The following is a 22,641-nucleotide window of genomic DNA, read 5'->3' on the forward strand; positions in this document are numbered from 1 at the left end:
GACTCACTCAGCTACTCATTTTTTGTCTAATTTTTTCCTCCCTTTTTTCATCATTTTTTCTTTTCAGCTACCGTGTTTTATTTTGTCTCATTTTTAGCTGCTAAACTCTTGAGGCAAAGATTATCATTATTCTGAGTTTTCAGAGCCATATAGAAAGAGGGACCGATCCTGCGCCAATTAGGGGAAAACTGCTGCACTGTTGTCACCCGTAGGTCTTCAGATTTTTTAGGAGCATTCCCCTGCAGAGACTCATAAAGTCAGTAGATGGTGCTATATACATATTTTTAGGAATGCTTTTCGGCCGAGCCTTACTCAACGAGTAACATTTCCTTTGTGTTTGAGTATGATATCCCTAGAAATCTAGAAGCCACGCAATTTAAGAAATATTTGGCTTTTATCAGGGAATCGCTGCAGAGATCTAAAGGCTTTTCACTCCATGGCATCATTTCATAGAGTACTACCTGTACTCCAAGAGTAATCATGGAGTGATTCAGTGAATGCAAGCTCTGATATTTCATTAGCTGATACATATTTTTAAAAAGTGTGAGGCAGTATTCTTCATGCACTTTTCTCTTTTGAGAAGTCCTTCAGCTTCCCTCTCTAAACCTAATTACTCTCAGTTTCCTTCAAACAACCTCACGTATTGTTCACGTGGAGCTCAGATACAATATCTTGCAGGCAAACTGTGGTCATCAGGACCAGCTTTCCTGTATCTCAGTGCCAGATTGATTCCTCCTTTCATTTCATCTTTGAGATGAAACTATTTTATTCCCTCACTTCATTTTAATTTTTTCTACTGCTGCTAAGTGAAACTGTATTAAGGAACCATATCATTAAAGCTATATTGCAAGGCTTTTTTTGTGGCAGAGCAGATAATTACATTCTAAAAAGATGAATCAATATTTACCTTTTATTTCTGTGGAAAACTAGAGCTTTTAAGCGTAATGTTTTCAGAAGATTAAGGCTGAAGGAGAAAAAGGCTTCAAAATCTTATTACAAAACCAGTCTAAAAAACTCAGTGAGCAATAAAGGCTTTTTACCTGTTACGGAGATAGATCACTTTACAGCAAAAAATGACTATCAAACCAATTATATTCCTTTAGAAGCACAAAGAGGATGTGAGCTGTAGGATTAGAAGAACAGAGAGGGAAAAAAATGTATAATATTCTAGCGAAGAAAGTGAAATACAGCTTAGTACAATACGTGCCTAGTAACTTCTAGCCACTCTGAAGAACAATAATTTCCATAAGAATAAAAAATATCTGTTTCTCAGTGTGGAACAGACTTCTGTGAATTCCAAAGCATGATGGGGCCATATGCAAATAATACAGATGTGTGGGTTTCTATTCAGACTGCAGGGACCCTGAAAAGGCTCGCTCTGCAGTTTTAAAATCCTGGCCTCCTTGTGCTGGATGGTGACTATACATATGCATATACATTGTAATGCAATTCAGCACACTTTTTCCCTAGGAAAGAATCAGATTTTTTTTCTTTTTGCCTTTTTAAAATTAATTTACATGGCATTATCGACGCATTCTGTCTTTGTTTGCCATGAATGACCGCCCATGTACAGCTACACGAATGCAGAAAGTCGAACTATCTAAAGCATCATTTTTCACCAGTGCCATGAACTAATGCCAAGAAGCTGTACAGGGAAGAATACTTTATCCCATGAACAGAGGTAAAAATCACTTATTGTGAGCTCTGAACATTTTGAAGGTTTTTTTCCTCTTTGAATTACATACTGTTATTACCCTAATTGCTATATTTCTATAACAGATTGTAGGCAATGAAGTATTGATCTACACAAATACTTCATTGCAAATGGGTGCACAAGGAAACTGCATCTCCCATAGCTCCTATAGGATTGTCTAGGAAAGAGCCTATAAAGAAGCTCTCTCCTTCCCTGGCACACCAGGATGCATAAAAACGTTTATAATCACAGACTGATGAGTGTTTCAGCTGCCTACTCTGGATTTAAAGCCATTGAAGTCATCTCTTTTCCTAAACTCCAGTCCCTTCTCCTTTATAAACCAGCTGAAATATGGAGCACTTCAGAAAATATTCTGGGAGAGTACGATTTTATCACTCTTCCCGATTCTTAATGCATCTTTCTTTAAGAGAAAGCCAGAATTTCTGGTGTGACCTTTGCTTCAGACTAAGGGGCTTACTTACACAAAGTACTGGCACAAAATTCTTCTAATTATTGTAACAGAATTTATTATCAGAACAGAAACACCTTTTTGTTGACATCCCAGCTGAAACTAGAGATCCTTTTGCTTCTCAGGTTTTTAATTTTAGAGCTGCCTGGTTTAATCCCTGGGTCGTGGAAGGCTATAGGAATGCTTTGGGATATCAGCCTCCCAGTAGAGTCTTAACTCTATCAGTCAGTAACTGCAATGGTGGGAGCATTATGGGAGGCTTCTCCGAAGCAGTTTTATTACTCTTTTCACGTCACATGTTGACGAGTCTGAGGTAAAAGTATCAGAAAGCCATTTACAGTAGTGCTTTCATCAGGGCTAGCATTGATGACTCCTGTCAGGGCTAGGCAATAGTAAAATAGATTCAGAAAAAAAACCCTCAGTATAAATAAGGCCTTGTTGGTGAAAGTGTGACCAAGAAGGATAAAAAGCAGATTCGCTAACACTGACCTCATACGCGTCATTCCTCAAAGGCCAGCTCTGCCCCAGCAGGGCAGCGCCAGGCAGGGCAGACAAAGAGGCTCTTGTCGTGGCGTCTCTCTGGTACAATAATGGGTATCAGGAAGGACCGCACAATGATGCTTATTTTGCCAGAACAGACTGAATGACACTTTCTGCCTAATTCGGTAGATACGTATTGTTAGGGACTATTAGTCATTATTCTTTGTCTTTTGCTCCCTGTTACCTTATTTCCTTTTCTCCTAATACTTTTTTTTTTGTTTGCTTTTCAATTATTTTTCCCTCTTTTTCAATATTTTCCTTCCTAATCTCTCATTTCCCATCTAACCTGTCTCTTCCTTTCTCTTTGTTAGACCACCCAGTTCCATGCCCTGATTTCCTCTGGTCTTGTCTGAAGGCAACTGTCTGTCCTCTCCAGCTCATTGCAAAATGACACCTCTCCCCTCACTCCCAAGCCTTCAATAGTCAGTAATCTCTGTAATCAGTCCCAGCTCATTCTATTTTTGTCTCTTCTTACTCACAGTCTTGCATTCAGTCTTCTATTCTCCTTCCTCACTGGCTTCTTGCTCACTTAAATTCCATTGTCGCCTCTTTCATGTCTCTCCTGAAAACCTTGGATGTCTCCTAGCACGTCCTACGAATGCCAGTAGTGTTAGAGCATCACTTGCAGCATGAGAGAACATGATGACCACTAACCTGGTCTGCTTGAGGCAACATTCACAAGCTTGCCGAACAGTAACCAGGTGTCCTTTGTTTTCCTACACATATCAGGTGAGCCTTACCTGAGCAGCATCCTAAAGACTTTCTGACCACAAGGGTCTTATTCAAAATAGTCAAAGATAAGCCAAGGAAAAACAAACCAACACATTATTTCTGATATATGTTTACCAAAGAAAAAGCCGAGTTTGACAGATGCCATCAATCAGCACTAAAACAACAATCAGCTGAAGCATTATTTAATGGCCAGGGACAGCTCTTCAAACATGATGATGTCTGACTCAAAACCAAAGCTGCTTCCATCTCTAGGTGAATGAGTTTTAACACTCACATTACAGCATAGCCGCATGGGAGCAGCCACCTTAAGACACATCCTGTGCTTCCTTAACAGTCTTAAATACCTGCTTGCCCAGTGGACAAGCCCCCCCAAAAATAAAATTCTATTCTGCATCTAAATGTGTTCCTTTCTATATAGTGTCTTCAGAGCCAGAGGCCTTAGGACTGACTTGAGAGGCAGTCAGAAAAAAAAATAAATCAGGCCAAACATATCACCCTTTGAGTTCTCTTTTCTTGACTTAACAGCTATGGAGATGCAGATGCTTGTTAATTTTAAATTTAAACTGTGTGGGATAGCCAGTTGCAATAGGAGGCATGGGTTAACACGCAACTGCACAGAGCTCTCACTGTTAGGCTTCGCTGTAGTTTTACTTCCAGCTATCTGCTTTTGAGTTAACAGCTCCTGAGACAGCTTGACTTGACTGATGGTGCTCACATTGCAAAACAGCCAAGATGTGCAGGGCGATTTTAATAGCTGCACTGAATAACTGATTCCACAGTGTGACCACTAGCGCTTGATCTGCAGTCCACGCTTCCAGACAGGCCACTTCTGTCTGGTTCATCACACCATCTCTCTGGATCTGAAAATGCTGATCTGAAACAACCATAGAGTGCAGTAAGCCCATCAAAAGCCATGCTGCTGCAGGAGGGGAAGTCTCGCCTCCCCCTGTGCCCCTACTCCCTCAGCACAGCCCCAGGGGCTGGCCCAATTTACCTGCTTTTCTTGCAGGATCAGTTTCCAGCCATCTCACTTGAGCCAGCATTATAGGAACATTATAGATGAATGTGAAGGGTGGCACCCAGCTTTTCAGCAGCACAGCAGTTTTAGATTGGCTTAAACCAATCAGGAAACCTCCTGGGGCATTACTAATTGATTATTTCAACCTGCACTTCAGTGAAGATGAGCCCACAGGTACATTACAATCAAGCACTCTGCTGTGAAAACCTGGTAGGCACATCAGGAAAAACTCATGTGGCTCCTGCTATGGCATTTTAGAGTAGTGTGGTGGTTTCACTGATGGACAGGACGTGCCATTGGGAAAACTCACTGAGCGTGACTCAGAGGTCTGCACAAAGTATGCCTGACTACAGATAACAAAAGCATTTGTCCATCAGCCTCTAGCCAGCGCAAGTTTATGATGTTGACCGGGCCAGGCTAGAATCTGGAATGAAGGCTAATGGAATCGCATTTGGATCTCCATTAGCACTTTATTGAGTTGCAATAGTCCTGTGGTTAAAGCAAAGATAATATGATACTATGAGAGGTTGTATCTTTGTAGGCAGAAATTAGAACTGTAATTCTGTATTTGGGAGCAAACAAGTCTTGTGTTGCAATGTGGGGAACTGAAGCATTCGGTATTTGAGACACTGACCTGTACTGCATGTGGTCAGAAAGAGAGATACTTGTAATATTCGTGAGCAGGACCAGGAACAACTGTTCAGAGAAGACCTGAGCACTGTTACAGGATCAGGTCTTCAGAGAAGAACCGAGCAGTATTACAGATGTTTTTTGTCCCAGCTGGTCAATGTATGGTGGAAGGAAGAAAGGAAAGTACTGGTGCTTTGACTTTGTTTTTTCTTTTTCCACACCTATGCCTTTTGACTTCGGGATTTTTGCATCTGAGTGGGTGGATCTGATGGTGAACAGATGAACCATCCTCGGTGAGAATTTTACATGTGGCCAAAGGGAATGCTGGGCCTCATGGGTGGCTCTGCAAATGGGAACTGAGTGATAGGAACTAGCCTAGGAAATGCTTCGAGTCCTCCTGCTGGGATCAAGCTCTGTCTTTCCCAAGGTACATAAGCAAATTCGGAACATTAGTTTGGGTTTGGGAAGGTCAGCTGTGTTATTGTAACTGTTGCATTCAGAGCTATCCACAATTATCACAGCAATCGTGACATGTAGGGCCAAATCCTGCTGAAACACAGAATAACATGGGCACCAAAAATTGTTCTATCAGGGCAGCGTTTGACTCCATGCAAGAGACAGGGGATTCAGTGTCCTATTCATGGCTGCTGAGTTCCCAGGCCATGCCTCTCCCTGTTAGCTCTCTGCCTCTGTGGTAGACACTATACAAGTTCACAAAGCAATACATACCAGGAGTCGAGCAGGGAGCTGTGCCTCAGGACTGGTGAGGCATCCTCATTCAGGCCAGGGGAAAAAGGGAATAAATTCAGACCCTCCTCTGGAATGGGTTCCTTGCACTTTGTGCACTAGAGTTGCTAAAGACAGCTTTGGCACTGAAAGTATAAGGATCTGCAGAATGGAGCTGCAAAAGAAACACAGACCCTTAATAATCTTTATTTTTGAGAATTATTTCAGGGAGATTACCCACATGAGCAAGACAGTCAGGAATGCACCTCCTTCCACTCAGCTCTTCTGCTAGTACAAATCAATGTTATTCCATTGAAGTCAATGGAGCTTTGCTGATTACATGAAGTCAAAATCATTATGTACAATTTACTGGCTCTAGTCATTTGATAATTATCTGCAGTGGGAAATCTTTTTACCTCTGCTTCTTTTATACAACAAGAAGGACCCATACAGTTTCAGATCATTATATTTTGCTCTAGTCCCACCTTCTCAAAAAAATTCCTTTTGTTATTTCTCACTTGAGGGGGCAGCTATGACTAAGTGGCTGAACAAAACCTTCAGATTTACCAAACCTGCAATGCAGCTCATTTCCCACCATTTAAGGCAATGCTGTTCTTGGAATTTGCACTTTGAAATCTCCCTACCCAGACAATCAGTGCTTTAGGACAAAGGTAGGCACCAGTGTAAAGCCCAATTGCAAATGCATCAAATAAAAGTTTTATGTTATTTTTTTTACTTTCACATCTTACAGAAAAAGAGTCTCTTTGCTATATTTCTTATTTTACAGCTCCATATAATCACCCAGCTGTACCACTGAAAATCAAGGAGTTCCAGTAATACGTCCTGGCAATGGATTCCCCCTCCAGTCTGGGCTGACCTTTCTTAGCTCTAGGCTTCATGTAATCCTGTCTCCCAGTCATACAGTCACAAAATCAGCTCTGAGCCACAACCAGCTAAAACTTTTGCTTAATCATGACTACTATATCTTAGAATGTACATTAATTTCTGCTCCATAAAACACGCCAGCGTGCTGTAGTAGTACAACACTGTATCAAATCCTGCAAGCACAACAGAATCGAGTTACATCCAGTTGGTAGCTCTGGGACAAGCTTATGGGAAAGGACAGCAAAAAGTGTCATATTGGTGATTCCTTAGGTGATGCTCTTCCCTCTGCAAGGATTCTGAACCAATGCCCTAAGGTACACAGGGCTCTGGCTTCTACATGAATCATAAAATGTTTTGGCTGCTTGAGATGTGATTGTGTGAGACGTGTAATCTTTGTGATGAGATAAAGCAAATAACAAGAGTGAATAAGGTTCAATCAGGTTCAGTGAGGCTCTTCGTTAAATATGAACATTTTCAGCTCAAGTCCCCTCCTAGTGTTCTAGTAATTCTTCTAATCCCCTCCTCTTCAAGTCACCTGCAGTTCACATCTGGTTCTGAATCTAAAACACATCGATGCTGAACTTTATTTTAAGGATGTGCAACGTCACAGCTTAATCTGAAGTGCTGCCAGCTATTGATTCCTATCAGGCAACAAGGCTATCATTGGGCTCCACAGTAAGACAGAATCATAGAATCACAGAATGGTTTGGGTTGGAAGGAACCTCAAGGATCATCTAGTTCCAACTCTCCTACTATGGGCAGGGACACCCTCCACTACACCAGGTTGCCCAAAGACTCATCCAGCCTGACCTTGAACACTTCCAGGGACGGGACATCTACAACTTCCCTGGGCAACCTGTTCCAGTGCCTCACCACCCTCTGAGTGAAAAATTTCTTCCTTAGATCTAATCTAAATCTCCCCTCTTTCAGTTTAAAGCCATTGCCCCTTGTCTAATCGCTACACACCCTTGTAAAAAGTCCCTCTCCAGCTTTCCTGCAGGCCCCCTTTAAGTACTGGAAGGCTGCAATAAGATCACCCCGGAGCCTTCTCTTCTCCAGGCTGAACAGCCCCAACTCTCTCAGCCTGTCTTCATAGCAGAGGTGCTCCAGGCCTCACATCATCTATGTGGCCCTCCTCTGGACCCGCTCCAGCAGCTCCATGTCCGTTCTGTGTTGGGAAGAGCTGAATGCTGTATTCCAGTTGGGGTCTCACGATAGCAGAGTAGAGGGGCAGAATAACATAAGATAACACATGACCCGTAGTGGAAAGTTGGCTAAATGATGCTTATATAATTTGTGAATGCCACCCACAATAAAGTTGATAGCTGTTTCATTGTTTTCATATTTCCCCTCTTTTGTACATTTCTGAGAGACTGTTTTATAATTATTAATAGAATATTAGAAAATAACTTAATTAGTTCCAATTCTTAGCATTTTTATCTTGAGTGAAGTACCAAATATTTGAGGCTTAATTTATTAGCAATAAAAGTGAGATACCAATCTCTTACTATTAATTTTAGACATATTCAAGAAAGGGAATAAGTGAACTAGGCAGCTGCCAAAGCATGTACATCTGAGCTGAATAATGATCAGGATTTTATGACACATTTGGAAGGGAAATGCAATAAAAGATAAAGACGGATATGGAAGTGGGATAAAAATACACACTTATAATTGATAAATTATTCTACACTCGTCTGATATATTTATTTGATAAAATTATTGCCTGTTCTTTACAGAGATAGACACCAGACTTAATCTTGCTGGAGTCCTGAATGCTTTTTGTGTAACATTAAGATGAAAATCTTAATATGAACTGTAAAGCGTATAAGAAACTGACTGAAGAGGAGTCTTCTGTCAGGAGAAAGGGGAATTAATACTGGAGTTTCCTAAATTCACTCTAGGAACAATCTTATTTAATCTTCTCATTAATGACCTTGGCACAAAAAAATAGGAAGTAAATGAGCTAATGAAATCTGCTGACAATATAAAACTGGAAGGTACTACTGATACAGAAGAGGACTGGAGGATCATGCAGGAAGACCTTCATGACCTTGAGGTCTGTAGTAACAGAAATAGGACAGAATTTCATTGTGAAAAATGCAAAGTGATGATCTTAGGGGCCAAAAGAAATTTCTATAAGCATAAGGAAAGAGCAGAGAAGGCGAAGGACGTATGTACCGTCAGTCACATGACATATACCAGACTTTAATGGAAGAAGGCATAAGATCCTGCAAGGCAGAGAAAGCAATGCACTAATATCTTCACAGCATATAGTGATAAGGCCTGGTCAAACATGTTTAGGAAAGATAGATTCAAACTGAACCAGGTACCAAGAGGTGCTGCTAGGACAATTAAGGGGATGAGGAACACTATCTTACTAGAAATCATAGAATCATAGAATGGTTTGGGTTGGAAGGGACCTTAAAGATCATCTAGTTCCAACTCCCCTGCCACAGGCAGGGACACCTTCCACTACACCAGGTTGCTTAAAGTCTCATCCAACCTGGCCTTGAGGTGTCACCTCAAATATCACAAATATCACCAAATATCTTAATGTGAAAAAAATAAAAGAAGAGCATATAACATCAACATAATAAAAGGGGAAAGGGAAGGCTATTCAAACTAGAGAACAATATAGGTATAAAATAAAATGTCCAAGAATATATTTAGGCTGGAATTAAAATAATTTCAAAACATCAATCAGGATTCTGGAACATTATCTCCATCATAGTACTAGAAAGAAAAAAATTAACTAATTTTAAGGTGAACTTGCTAAATCTGAGCAGGGGAAAGGGGTAGGAGGCTATATGGCATGATAGCTGGCAATAGCAGGTGCCATTGGGTGGCATCAGGTTCTCCATTTCCTGTCAGCCAGATTTGCATAGAAAAATGATGTGCAAACTTTCCCATTCACATCATGGAGTCCTGACCTGTACCACGTCTGCTTACTGCAGGACCGGAGCTCTGTGATGAGACTCGCAGACATTTCAGGTGTTGTGGAACATCAGATGGCCAGAATATGGGTGGGGAAAGTCTGTGTTCCTTTGGCTGTGGCAGCCCTATGCTTCAGCAGTGCACAAGACCAAATGATTCCCACGTGGGAAAAATTGAACAAAATAGCTTTGACCTGTTCAGTGAATCTACTGTGCAAGCCCTGGCAACATGGATAGTGCAGGAATTTATTTTTACGGAAGTTGCTTACAGGGACGCCTCTCTCACTTACCAGAATGTGAGTGTGTGGAAATATTTCTTGGCATCTCATCATGGGAGCTTAGGCTGAGAAAAACACATTCACCTCTGATCAAAGACAGTGATGGAGAAATGATTTCTGGAGGAAGTAAGTTAAACACAGAGTGATGTTATGCCATAAAAATAAAGAATTCTTCTGACAACTGAATCTGATTCCTCAAAAAACCCACCAGGCTTATTAAAGAGAAGTACTAAACAGACGAATAACATGAGTAAAGCATGTGTTAGATGTGGAGATATTCATGTTATAATCTCTAAGAGCTGAACCTACAAAGAGCAAAGTGAGTGGATGTGATGATACATCATAACCATGATGATACAGACATCACCATGTGTGAGTTCTAGATGTCTGCTCCCTAATCATTAACTAGTGACTTCTTCATACAAAACATTTGTACAGATCTGGAGGCAGAAACCAGGCAAACAAGACCCTAAGCAGTACCCAGTGTCCTTCAAGATGTAAAGTTCTGCTGCATTCAGCGTGAGGGTGACTGTGTGGTAAAGCACTTGAGAGAGTGACATTTGTACCTTGGCAGTATCACAGGATGAGTCGTGGCCATCAGGTCAGGCTGACACACGGGGATACCAGTGAAACCCCTAACCCGCAGTCCAAACAGAGACAGGAGTCCACAGACCTGGTTGGGGCACTAACGTGAATTAGAACCATAACTAGTTGAGAGAGAGGTGAATACAGGCTTCTTCCATAATGGGTGTATTTTCTAATGGTTTTTCTTATGGTTTGTATAAAAAATGGAGGAGACTCACTCATTTTCTAATTAGTATGGCGGTAAGACTGGGCTGTGCAAAGTTTGTGCTGAATCCAGTGCTGCCTGTGAATGCTAGTCACATTTAAAGTACCATTGCTACACTGGGCACCCAGGGAAGCTTGGACAGGGGAGCCCAGCTTCTGCCTTACAAATGGGCCTTCTGTGTCAGTGCTACCTTCTGAACTTAAATTCACAAAAACGAGGTGCACTTCTGTGCAAATACAGAACACAAGGAGACAGCACATGGCTGTTGATCCGAAAAGATCATAATGGATATAAATGGCCATGTGATAAAACAATAGCATTTATCATTGAATTTTGTACATTTAAACTGAAAGAGGGCAGATTTCTATTAGATCTAAGGAAGAAATTCTTCACTCAGAGGGTGGTGAGGCACTGGAACAGGTTGCCCAGAGAAGTTGTGGATGCCCCATCCCTGCAAGTGTTCAAGGCCTGGTTGGATAAGGCTTTGAGCAACCTGATCTAGTGGAAAGTGTCTCTGCCCATGGAAAGGAGGTTGGATGGATGATCTCTAAGGTTCCTTCCAACCCAAACCATTCTATGAATCTATGATTTAAAAAGTGAGCACTGTTAGGTTAAATTAATAATGCATATTTAAAGCAGCCTTTTGATTAAAAGAATCATGGCTGAATTTCTTGTACGTATTGAGACCCATCACATTTCAGTCTGGACTATATTATCTTTGTTGTCTCAAGCTGCAAATCTGTGATGCATGCTCTGAAATCCATGTAATGCTGGTAAAACATTTGTCTTCATCTACTGCACACCTAGAGCATTCCCCTGCTGCCATCAACATCACACCATACTGTTCTAATGATTTCAGACACTAAAGAATTTGTATTAAGCATTTCTAACTTCCACTGGTCTTAATGGAGCTACACTTGATTATGCCTGGATTACATCAACCCTGACAAAAAAACCCAGACAACTTCATATATACTTAGCACATGCGTGCACCAGTTGAATTCCAAATACACATCAGGTGAGCTATTTTGCCTATTACTCTTGGTTTCTAACTAGTCTGTAATAAACTCATAATTTACTTTTCCACTCAAAACACCACAAGATACAATTCACCTGGAATACTAACAGAAAGCTAACATTGAGGAAACGCAGTTTGTCTCACTAACTAAACGAACAAAGCAAAACCCAATCTCTGTAGAAGTGCTGGTCCTTGGATATTCGAAGCTCTGCGACATGCTGTACGGAGAACATGCTTGCCTACACCCTTAGGAATACTATGGCATGGCAGGACTCCCAGTCTCTGAAAAGCTTGTAGTCAGGACTTCAGAATGTGAGGAATTCAGTTAATTCATATCACGGATCTTCATGGGTGGAGGGTGGCCAGAACACTGTTAAAAGGAGTGAAGCGAGGAAGCAAGAGCTGGAGTCAGGCACGCACACGTCTGATGTAGCGTAACTCCAGGTTTCACCTTAAGTTAAACATCAAAATGCCTTTACATGTCTTGTGCAGCACTATCAGCAGCTGAGATTTGATGGAATGAATTTCACCACTGCTGTAGACATGTACAGGAGTCAGAGTACTGAAGAATATGCAGTTTAAAGTATGTACATGACAAGAAACTGAGATGCAAGTGATTATCAGGCTTTCCAGATTTTTGCCTGAGATTTGCCAGCAGAGACATGTACATCTGTGTCAGAATCATTCACTGCCTACCAGAGACACAAATATCCGATGCTTCTGATCTATGTTAAATATACTGTTAAGTGTACATATCTGCTGTGTAATATACAGGCAGAGAATGTCCAATTCTTCCTGGAAGAGCTGGACTTACTGTACCAAGATGTATGTAATGCAATAGCCCGGCATCGCCTGGCAATGCCCAGAGCACCGCGCAGGAGGACAGTGGCTGCCACGAACACAAAGTTGTGCTCCTCCACAGATGTCCTGCATACCAGACACTGAACCACCAAGACAATTCTCAGAAACGTCTGAAACATTTCAGGCATTGTGCCTTCCTAAAAAAGCAAAAAAACAACCTTTCCAAAGTAAGTGAGAAGTGTAGATTCCTAAATTCGCTGCCTGGTCAGGCAAGTATAAGCACCACTGGAAAAGGGGGAGCATTTAGCCCAGCTTTTGCAGGAATCCCTCTCTCATCCCACACGTGTCATTGGATCGCCCTCACTATGCTGTCGAACAGCACCCTCAGATGGCCCTACTTCATATATCTCTTCGTGAGACTTTTTTTCTGTTCTTTTTAAGATCAGGAAAAGGAAATAAATCTGCACTGCAATGCTGTCAGTTCCTAGTGCTTGTGACAGCAGAGAAAAGCCCAAGGAGATGAATAAGCATAATACAAAGTTTCGGAAAAAGAAGCAGATGAAAACTCTTAGAAGATATTATATTAATAGAACTTCTGATTATACAAAAGGCTACTTCATGATTTATTGAACCTTTTAAATTTTTTGAACAAGTAAGGTTGTAATATGGCCTTTAATCCTTGTAGCAGTTTTCTATACATTTTATAATACTGAGATTTTTTTGAGTTGACTATGAAGTAGTGCATTTGACTATGAACCAATGAGCCTTGCAATTAACTTTCAGGTTTTTATGTTTACTTCACACTACTTCTACAGCTTCAGTTTTCAACATACTATAAGTTTATGCATCCATAGCATCTTCCCACACGGTAAGTACTTACCACTTTCGTGGAAGTTAACAGCTGAAAAAGATGCTTTAATGATCGCAAAAAAGGATAGTTCAGGTTCTGGCACTGAGGAAAGCATAAAATAACCTAATAGGGCAATTCCCCATCTAAATGATGGAGTCTGGATTTCACAGTTAAATCCCGTGGACAGAATGGAACTGTTCAAACATCTCAAGAGACTATTTCAAACTGTTTGCCACTTCAGTAAACTGTAGCCAAGTTTACTCTTTGAACAACTTCTTTATAAGGTTAAAATTTTTAACAAGAGAAACCAGTAAATGGATCAAAAGTGGTTAGGGTTTTTTTCTTGTTTGCTCTATGTTTATGATAAGGACTAAAGCACACTGCTAATATGAGGGAACAAGACCACAGGAGAATCGGAGCTAGCAGGGAGCAAAAAGGGTGGTGATGAGAGGAGGTAAAACTGAGGTAACTGAGATAAATGGGAGGATCAGAGGGAGCAGGTGAGCAATTTCTGTGTGGAGGCCACAGTGGGGGAAAATGCTTTGGAGGAGAAGGGACACAGAAAGCAAGTCAAAGGAAGAGGAAAGGCTCAATTTTGTCATTTTCCTCTGTAAAGAAACAAAGGCAGAGCAGGACACTTATACCTGTTCAAAGGGAACAATATATTACTGTCTATGAAAATGACAAATTCTGATCTGAGAATATTTTTTATTCCTTTTGCATATAGCATGACTTGTAACTTCACTACCATGAAATGCATTTAGTATCAGTGATAACAAATACTATGTCACCACAACACCCTTTCACACTGTGCCCAACAGATGGAAAAGTGATTCCAACATTATAGTGATTCCCAAAAATAGATTAAGTGAACGGGTTGCTTCTATAATCTTCACTTTAATTTTCAGCCCCTCAAAGATGTTGAAAAACTACATTTTCCACTAGTTACAAAACATCTTTTAAAAAACATAACATATGTGAAAACATCGAAACATTCATCACAGGTATAAATAGTCTATTCTATATTTATCTGGAGACATCCAAGTTTATAACAATGGAAAATGATCTCAGACTAATATCATAAAGTAGCTAGAATATTCATCTCTCTCAAATGCTGGTGCAAGGTTGATGAGATGGTCTATGATTATTTCAGGATTAAGCACTGCAATAATAATCTCATTCCCACTGAGTGCTCCTAAATACTCTCAGCAGATCCATTCGTCCCTTTTCCTTAACTGTGATCCCATCCTTGTGGAAAGAAATAGCTACATAAAACTGGGTCAAGCAAACAGTTTACTCTTTCCTACAGTAACTGTATATTTTACATACATAATACTGCCTTCCTTTGATAACAATTTAATCCAGTCCATATTAGACTGAAACACGATGTACTGTAGGGAAAGTGAGAACACCAGAACCAAGTAACTAACAAAACAGAACGAATGTAACTTCATGGGCAACTTACAGCACAAAAAACTTGTTAGCAGAGAAAAAGATAAGCTATAAAAAGTTACTATTTTTTTCCCCCCAAATATGCCCATTGGTAATTGAAAGTTTTCATCTCATAGTTCAAAAAACGTGTGCGTGTTCATATTAAGAGTGTAAAATGTGACTTACAAAATTCCTATATTCTTGTCTGTTAACCACTGAATGTGATCCAAACACTATTTTAAGAAGAAAACAAGAGGATATGTATTTGCACACAACGTAAGAAATAACTCTTCTCATCTTCCCACAGTTTGCTATTACAATGAAAAGTCTGGTTCTTAACAGCATTTCTTAAAAAAAAAAAAAAAAAGAAAAGGTAAAAGCAGGAAATTCCAGGTTCCTTAAATATCTAGACAAAGGATATTTAAAGCACAAACATGAAAATATGTTATTCTGTTTCCTGGATATTAATTAGTAAACCTTTGGAAAAATCTTATCCTCACTATTTTCCAGAGAAAACAGCTGTGAGATTGAAGCAAGATTCTGAATTGCTATTGGTGTTGAATACATTTTTATGTATCATGACTTTGTGCAAAGGATAACTGCAGATAAACACAGAGCCAGGAGCTTCTTGAATATGATGTGCACGAAGCTATTTCTGGAAATATCTCGACTTTGTATTTCACTATTAGAACAATAGCAGTCCTGGTGTTCCTGACGATGTTTTGAGCTACCAGTCACTCTGACTTCTGAAGTGGGGTAGCGCAGCAATGTGCAATTACTGAAAGAGAAATTCTAGAGCAGGCATAGCCTCGTGATGTTAACGGAGATATTGCAGGGATAGAGAGCTACAGTGCCAGATACTCAGACTCACCACAGCTATCTTCTGGAGATCGTGTTTTGTACCTGCTAGAACAGCCACAATAGCTGAAAACAATTACATGCACACACCTGCATGTAGTTCTGGTGCTTTATTTTGGCCTTATGCTATGAGAAGCATTCTTTTCTCCCTTCAGGGAATCAGGAAAAATAAAATTCATAGCTGAGATGGTTGACTGTATTACCATAAGAAAAAGCTATAATTGCAGTCTGTCCCTTCTATTCAGAATGAAAAAGGAGGTGAAACGCTTTAGACATTGATGCCACAGTAACCTCACATATCCCAGAATAGGAAATTTATCCAGCTTTGCAAGAAAGCAAAGCAAACTGCTCTATATGAGTGCTCCAACGCTGCTTCAAAACTATCATGGAGATCTATGGCAGATGTTTGGTCAGGAGCGCACTGGAAGACCACTTGACTTTTAAGAGTCATCATCCTCTTTGCAAAACTGAGATCAGGCTATAGAAATAAAATTGATTTAAATTACTACTGATTTCAACCATGATGACTTTTAAATGTTGTTTATGCTGTGTTGTGAGCATTATATTGGCAATGCTGAACTCCAGGCGGTTAAAATTGTAATGGAGTTGAAGTTACTGAATTAAAATAATAATGAGACCGAAACAACTAATAGAATTATCAAAAGGTTATATATCTAAATATAGCTTGTCCTGAAGATACTTTCAACCATTGCACCTGTCAAAGTAAATCTGTAAAACTGGCTAGAATCATAGCCAGGTGTTGTTGTCAGAATAGGTAAAAAAATTTTTATTTTAAAAGCAATTACTGTGACCCTGACAGCTGTTTCACTCAGCCTTACCAGTGAACAAGGCATTCAGCCAGCTCGTGAAGTATTTATCTGAGAAAAAAAATTAAGAATTTATTTTCTGTTTCCACAAATTTTCTGGGTTGGGTTGTTGCACACAAACCTGAACGGGCTGACGTTCTCATCAGAATAACCCAACAGGCAGAGATGGCATGCAGGGCCAAACATGTTCAGTGGCCACGTAGGCTAATGCCATGCATTTGTTTCCTACGGGCATTCTACAAGATGCCTTTCTACTTTAGTCACGCAGAATAAATATTGTTTAGGAATTCTGGTTACTTGGAAAGAGAGTTCTGGGAACTGATTTTGAAGTGTGGATGCAGAGAAATAATGCAGCACTACAAAGGGTAGAAGAATAAAACCAACGCAGAAGAATAAAAACCTTCAGGTGACAGATTCTGCCTCAGTATAGCCAGCAAAGAGCTAAAATTATGCTACTGCTTCTTAAAAGAATTTATGCAGGCAATGAATTCTGTGGACCAGGAAGTGTTTAATTTCTAAGTCATGCTTAAATAACAGGGCTAAAATATGACCATAAATTATATTTGTCACTTGCAATCACCTAATTGAGGACTACACCAGAACATCCTCACTCCCAATGTAATAGCTTAATTATTGTATTTGGTATAATAAAAACATATACATTTTTAAAGAGTTGTTCAACTGCAGCTTAGGTGCACCACCTACATGGTTTGGTATCGCTAACCAAAAGCCTCATTATGGCATGGCTTCACATTTATAGGAGCAAAACAAGTTTCACCGATACAGAGCTCTATGTTCACATTTCATTGTTTAAAAGCATGGAGACAGTGGAGACTCTGGAATCAGTATGTTCAGGCAGAGTAAAAGATAACATAAGGTCAGTCTTTACAGTTGCAAGCTCATGCTGAAATTAAAAGGAAACAAATCCTGTGCTGTAAGCCTTTCCACCCCCTCAGATCTACAGGTCTCCATGAAAAACTCCTTCTTCTAAACCTTCCTCTGCTTCTCTGCACCTTGTTTGCTACATGCACGTTCAATTTTCTGTTGAAACAGCTAAAATGGAAGAAAAGCTTAGCTCTCACATTAGCCTTAATAGAAGGTCACAGATGAAAGCAGTGCTGCCACTAAGAGGAAGCAGACACAAATAAGGCTCTCTAAACCGGTTCTCAAAATCACATCTCTTTTTTTTCAAGCCCATGTATACCCTTGCAGCTGTGCTCACCAGAGGCTAACTGATGCTTTTAACTTTCGGCATAATAGAAAAGCTTTTGAGGAGCATAATATTACAGCGTTTAGTTTTTCTAAATCAAATCCCTACAATCACAAACAAGAGAGGGGAAAAATAGATACTAAAAGGTACAAGTGGAGATTGTCCGTAAAGCTTTACAGAAGATGGTGGGCAGATGGTAGGGATTTGCAGTGACACAGCTGTTTTTAAAAATAAAGAGGTGGAAGAGGAGAAGGCATGATTACAGCTACACACACATTCCGAAGCCTGTTCACACTAGAATGAAAATTAAGCTAACAGCGAGAAATTGAAGTTGGTATATTCTTTTTATCATCTGAATTGACATTTAGAAACTTCTTAAAATAATCAGCAGCACATTCAAGTTTCTTTTCCAATCATTAGTTTTCTAAGTAACTACAAAGTAAAGCTGACAACAGAAATATTTAACTTACAATGAGATATTAAAGACAATGTCAAAATTACTTTCAGTGCCTCCAAATAGCACACATTTTTGCTGCAAGCCATACAATATAAAAATTCTATCTTATCATCAAATAAACAACATAATCTATGTTACTGGTTTGAATTTTCTATGAAAGGCTTTAATTTTTCACTTTGGTGGGTTTTTTCAAATATCTTTAGTAGATGGCAGGGATAAGCAGTAAGATGCATGGGAGTTATTGTGTATTAACAGCACGGGGGACGAGGCAGGGAAATGCCCAAATTAAATAGGATATCAAGCACTGGATGTGAATACAGAAAGAATAGAACATTTTTTAACTAAGCAGTAATTTGTATAAAAAAACTTCACAAAGAGACCTTTCACTCATTTTTAATGCGTATTGTCATATATGTCCCCTACAGCCACACAGAAAGCTTACGTTAGGTAAACACTAAAAAAATTGTTCATCTACAGCGTAAAAGCCTGTCTTCTCCAGAGAATCCAATGAAACCATTTCTTGACAGTTCTGTTTACAAAATTAACTCTCTTCCAGCTAAGCTATTACTAGGTTCGAGAAATTTTACATTAACAGGAGAGACACCACTGATACCAAAAGGATAATCTTTTGATCGTTCTTCATGGTGTTACCTTTCTCACACTGCATCCGCTCACTTTCTTCCAAGTTATTTACTTGTCGGTGTAAACATACTTTTTGCTACCTTTTTTTAAAAAAAAAAAAAACAACTAACCCAAAACCATCCAATTTTCTGAACATATGAGCTGGGACCCAACACGAGAGAAAAGTTATCCAGCACCAACCCACTAAAAACTTCTTTACACCCATCTCCAGAGGCACCAGTGCTGCCTTTTACCACAGCTGGGTATTGAACTGAATGGGCTGTAGGTGAAACCCATTACAAAAATGCACATATTCCACATGTTTACTCCACAATCTTAGGATCCTTTCACAGTGTCTGGGCTGCTCCCAGTCCAAAGACAACAGGAAAGCGATTAGCGTAGGTGCTGCCTAGCACACAAACATACTCAACATCTGAAGACATTTAAATTAATTTTATTTATACCAGGTTTTCAAAATCAGAAATATTTCAAAGAAATTCAATACTTATAGACAGGTGCTACATTGATGATCTTTCATCCACCATTAGTGCCGTGTTTTCACTCTACAGTCATTAATTCGTCACCACAAACTAAAGGGAACTTACATAAGTTTATAAAAAATAGGCAGACATGAAAATTTGGTTTATACTGGAATTGGCATAAGAGAGTAAAGCTTATTATCAAATTGTGGCAATTGCTGTATTCCGTCACTCGTTCTGAGGGAATGGCGCAGCAGAAGGAGACTCTTCCACTTAGAGAAACACTCTGGGTGTTTCAAATTGCTCAAAATCCATTTCATTATCTGACTAGGAGCAATTCTTACACTCCAGTCTGTATAAATTTAAGCTTTGCATTTCTCAAAAAACGCCACAAGCATAAACCTCACCTACTCACACTAGTCTTGGACCGATTTCCCTTTTCAGAGAAATCAAACCCGTATGTCTATACCTCTTCCAGGATTTACCAAATCAAACAAAACAACTGCTGGTTTTTAAGTCTTTTTTTAGAAGAAAAATGCCATTTCTGCACAAGCTACTCTCATGAAAATTTTATTTAACATTTCTTTATCGATAAAACAACTGAAGCCAAGATACTCAAAAGTCATGTCTACACGGAGATACACAGAAGATATTCAACTTGAGAGGATTTTCCTCCACTCCTCGATCACAATGAGGCCCTCACCATTTTGCATAATGACAGAAAACAACAGCTGACAAACCATTTTGGAACAGATGCCAGCTGTCTCTCGTTTGTTTTATAATTCAAACAGTAACAGTTCTGTAGCACTTTATTGAGTTGTGGGGTTTTTTTATTTTTTAAAAGCAAGCCATCTGAATTGGACCTCGCATCAGTCAGTCAGTCATTTCAAGAACAAACCGAAGGCAGGCTGATCCTTTTGGATCCAAAACTTGTTTTGGTAGGAATCTTAACATAAATACAGTTTGTGCTTCAATTTCATATCTACTTGGACTGAGTGAATACACACCTAAGCTAGTTTAAAAAATAAAAAAAAAAAAGCAACCTTTAATATTCAACTTAGAAGCCACAGACATCTTTTCAGACTGTTTGCAGCAGAGACAAACAATAAATTTAAACAGAGTACGGCTTAAAAAAGTTTACTGTCTAAAATGAAATTCAAATTTATTAAACATTTTCAGTTTTGGCTTTTTCTAAAGAAACAATTTATACCTTGTGAAAATCAGTTAAAAGATAATTTCATTACACTGTACTGAACTCAAGTCAAACATAAAGCACAAAGTAGATCTTTACATTAAACTGGGCTTCGCACACATGAATAATCAGAAATAAAGAGACTATTTTGAGGAATAAAAAGTGGTTTTTTTTTTTAATCTAGACAACATGCATACCGTCAGTTACGTCTCAACCTTAAAAGGTACCTGAAAGGAGCGTTTTGTAGAACAAAACCAAGACTCATTAATACGCTTAGTAAGCCAGTGGTCATCATGCCTTTTTAGTTAAATTCTAGTAAAGCTTAGTCTACATAGAACAGCTAACACAATGAGGTGTGCAAGTCATAGGGATAGCCAGAAGCCTGAAACAACCAGGACACAAAGTCTTAAAGTTCTACAGGACAAGAGAGCCTAAACACAGTACCGCTAGGTTATTTAAACTATGAAAAAAAAAAAAAAAGGGAAGAAAAAAAAAGATTATGGTGATTATCCGCTTGCTTGTTGAAAAAGGGCTATGGACTGAACATAAAGGGCCTGTATTTAAAAGCTCCACGGTTCTACTCTACCAACTTTTTAAAATAACGATGAAGAGCATTCCTTCTAGCAGCATGTACAGTTCAGCTGCGAGCAGCTGCCTAACAGCGCTCCTTTATGCATACCAGGAGAATCATGTCCAGTTTTGCCATTTGTGGATAACGATGACAAGATACAAAAGCATGTGTTTGCCATAAATAGCTCTGGCTAACGGAGGATTGCTCACACAGAGCAGATCAAATTCTCTATAAGGAGAGCATTACTTGGCCCCCAGCCAAACCATGTCCCCGGTGCAAGCCTCGGTAGTGGCAAATGCTTTCCAGTTCTATTTACATAGAAGCTAACAAGTAGAAGGGTTCACTTAGGCTACTTCTTGTACCAAATCCGTTTTAACTGCAACACTCAAGAAACAAAAGTTATTTACCAGATTCGTATTTGCATATCATGTAATGTCATTACACATCACCTTACCAAAAAAGACGGCGAGCTGTTAAGATTTTTGTGCAAGGTTTCACTCTGACATGTAGAACTTTAAGAACATTCAGGTACAAAACACACTGCGTGGTTAATTACTTTGTATTTTTACATTTCTGACACGAGTGTTTCATGGTACTAATGGTCTCTAGTAGTGCTAGCTTCTTTAACAGTAAACTAGGATGAGGTCCTTTATCGAATGACCAGAACAGAGCCACAAAGTATTGTAAAGCAGTGCCTAAATCATGATCAGGAATGAAAAACTTCCATTATTTAAGATGAGATTAACGACTGTTTACCTTTACAATACTTTCCACAGAAGTTATTTGAAATACGCTTAAATTAAACATACTTAAAAACTATATTTTCCAATGAAAACAAGGCAACGTTCTGTAATAAGCCACAAGTTTTATTGCAACGTGGCCAGTTTTTGATCTCAAAAAACAATGTTCCATTTAAGGCTCTTTTTAATACAGAAATTGCCACCATGACTGATGTTTTACAAAACTTTAGTGTATCAAGACTCACATGGTAAACAGATAACTTCTACTCCTGTTCAGTAGTGTACATTCAATGGAAAACAAAAGGCATCGTAACAGCTACTTCATTTATAAAGATATGCATGTAACAGGAATGAAACTGAGGTACTACAATAATTTGATGACACAGTTACAGCAACTTAATTGGCAATCCTTTTTTTGGGGGGGGGGGGGGGGTAGGGGGGCGGGTCAAACATATTACAAAAAAGTGCTTTAAATGCATAGTGTTGTGTGCTGCCATGTCACAAAAATAGGCTTGTCAAGGCAGGTGAGGTGTATGAATGCACAAGAGCCTCATGGAACTGCAATCAAGTGCAACTGTAAGTAATACTGTATAGAGTCTACCACCCGACCAGTGGACAATACTTTCAAGGCATTCAATTAGCTTACCCTTTGCTGTCTGCTAGACTATTCACATTAACTATCACATTCATTGTACATGTTGCAAGGAATGCCTGCAACGTCAGTTTTGGCTAAGAGTATGACGTGAAAGCATTCCTTGGATCCTACATAAAACTACCAGGATTAAACAGTCTAATGGCAATCACTGGTAGGCTGCTTAACAATGACATCTCCTTCAGGGGCATTAGGGAAGGGACTTATTTTTTGAGGAGGGAAGGGGACGGGGAGACT

Source organism: Tauraco erythrolophus, chromosome 6 (genome assembly GCF_009769465.1).
Source record: "Tauraco erythrolophus isolate bTauEry1 chromosome 6, bTauEry1.pri, whole genome shotgun sequence".
Taxonomy (NCBI): Eukaryota; Metazoa; Chordata; class Aves; order Musophagiformes; family Musophagidae; genus Tauraco; species Tauraco erythrolophus.